The following is a 2,593-nucleotide window of genomic DNA, read 5'->3' on the forward strand; positions in this document are numbered from 1 at the left end:
CCTATTTATAGGCATAGACCCATTCGTTAACATTAGTAATGAATGGGGTGATCCCATTCACGAATGAGCTTCGTTATATCTCCATAACATATGGGGATTACTTTAATGAATGAGCCTCATACGCTAAATCCCTTAGTGTACGAGCTCTTAAGTTAATGAATATGTAGCTAGTCTAACGAATGGACCCCATTCGCTATAAAATCCATAGCGAATAAGCCATATTACATTATATCATATTTACTAACCTACCCCTAGGCTCTTCAATCAGCTACGGACAACAAATCATGCACTAACAGACTCCCCATTTTTCGTAGCTATCGAATACTTCAACCTTGAATACTTTAACTTCAAATCATCAGTCACGATTAATAATGTAACAAACTCCCCCTTGACTGATGATTCTCGGGCTTGTGCAGAAAGACAAATCGTTAGGTCTTTTCATCAAACCAATAACTTGTATCTTCTCATATTAGATCTCCCCCTCAAAGTAACCAACTTCATTTGATCGTCCCGATCATCAAACTGGCATATGATATGGATCAATCTTTCGACAATCAGTATCAAATCATTAGCTATCCATCAGCACTAGTAAAGCAAAAATATCTTTGCGTTTGACCTCGTCACACAACTTCAAGAACAACCCAATCATTCAACATCTTTCACTTCAGTTTTCCTTCTCTTGATAACGTCTATCCCAAATTAAGTCTTTGAAGCTCTTTCACATCCCATTTGCTTGGATGCACTAATGTTTTGGGCATATGATACAGTGTTCCAACCTCAACTAATCAATCCTAAATGATCAGATTATTCAATCCAATGACAAGACTCGTATATTCTTCAACAAAATCAACCCATTCAAGAAATGTCCCCTTCAACAGAAGTAATTCGCCGAATACTCATAGGCAACATAGTCAGGATCAAGGTCCTTCAGAAAGAGTAAACGGACAGACACTCATATCCCACATAGTCAGGTTTCAATCTCGAAGAACAATTGCAGTCTTGAAATCAGTCAAACGTAGATTTGCAATTATGAATTACCACCCGAATTGCAGTAATTTTTCAAGAAACCCTTGCAAGCATAGGAAGACGCAAGCCAAATAAACTCTTTTGAAATTATTATCTCCCCATTTTCTTGACAATTTCAGCAAGGTTTTGAACAATCTTCAAAACTCACAAACAAACTCTTCTTTAAGTTAAACGTGGTCTCACCGTCGGCCAGTAAATATGCGTGAAAAGTCGGCCAGAAAAATATGTCGCCGAAATTTTCAAGAAGAGTACCCCACATATTAGAAATATCCCATAAAAATTATGATTAAGAACATTTTTCTATAATACTTTTTTTACATTAATCATTAACGAATGAGGCTTCATTCGTGATCCACATACGTTAATCAGATCACATTCCTTGATCAGACACACCTTCGCTAAAATAGTGGCTTCATACGTTAATCTTATCCTCAATCATTACACTTGAACGAATGTGTAAGGCCCAGATCCCGGTTCTCTACGTTGGACGTTGGATTTACTCATAAACACAGTTCTAAATATCAGAGTTAATTAAAACTTTTGAAGAATAAAAAAAATTTCAATAAACATTTCATATCATATCAAAAACTTGTCTTAAACAAACATCTTTTGTCTTTCATAATAAAACATCATTCATAAATACATCATAATTCTTCAGATGTCAGCTCCTTATTCTTCTGCCATGTGCCCTCCTCAAGTTAGCTACCTCATCCTACTCACCTGCGTGCATACTAAAAGTAAACTACGCTAAGTGAGTTCTAGTTAATCATACGTTCATTAATTTACATATTTGCATCCGAAGACACATATTACTTTCTCTTTATTTCATTCATTCATATATACATACTTCTTGTTCATACTTTGTACTTTCATAATATCATACTTAATACCTTCATACTTTCATAATTTCATATTTATGCATTACGTTTTAAAGAGCATTTCGCCCTACTTACCTCGAGTATTATTAGGGCCCGGTTCCCTCTTGCCTCGAATATTATTAGGGTCTGGTTCCCTCTTGCCTCGAATATTATTAAGGTCTGGTTCCCTTTCCTACCATCCAACCATACCTTACCTTTCTCTATCCTTCATTCATACTTTCAATATTTACATTAGCATACATTCATTATTCATACGTACTTTCCTTTACATACTCATTCCATACTTACTACCCATTATCGCCCTTGGATGTACGTACAATATCCAAATATCGTTCACGTACCGGCAAGTATTCATTCATAACATAAACATAACTATCACATCAATCATTATGACATACACGTACCACTTAAGGTAAGTGTATTAAATTCACATTGAGTATTGTCATAGCCCAACAAAAGGCAGCGGAACATGCCGGGGTGCAATGGATTGCCCAAATACACAAGTCGCTATTAAAGTGACAATATTTAATCAACTCATTTATATTTCATAAATAAATAAACAACACATATTGTTCATACAAAAACAAATTGGATACAAGTAAACAAAAATATATTGTTCGGTTTGCTAATATCCTAATACTCTTGATAACGTTTTTCGTTAAGTCCTCAAGTCAACGAAAGTCAAACCT

This window comes from Bidens hawaiensis, unplaced genomic scaffold (genome assembly GCF_021521415.1).
Source record: "Bidens hawaiensis isolate Kalapana, Puna unplaced genomic scaffold, B.hawaiensis_p1.1 tig00027783_1, whole genome shotgun sequence".
Lineage (NCBI taxonomy): Eukaryota > Viridiplantae > Streptophyta > Magnoliopsida > Asterales > Asteraceae > Bidens > Bidens hawaiensis.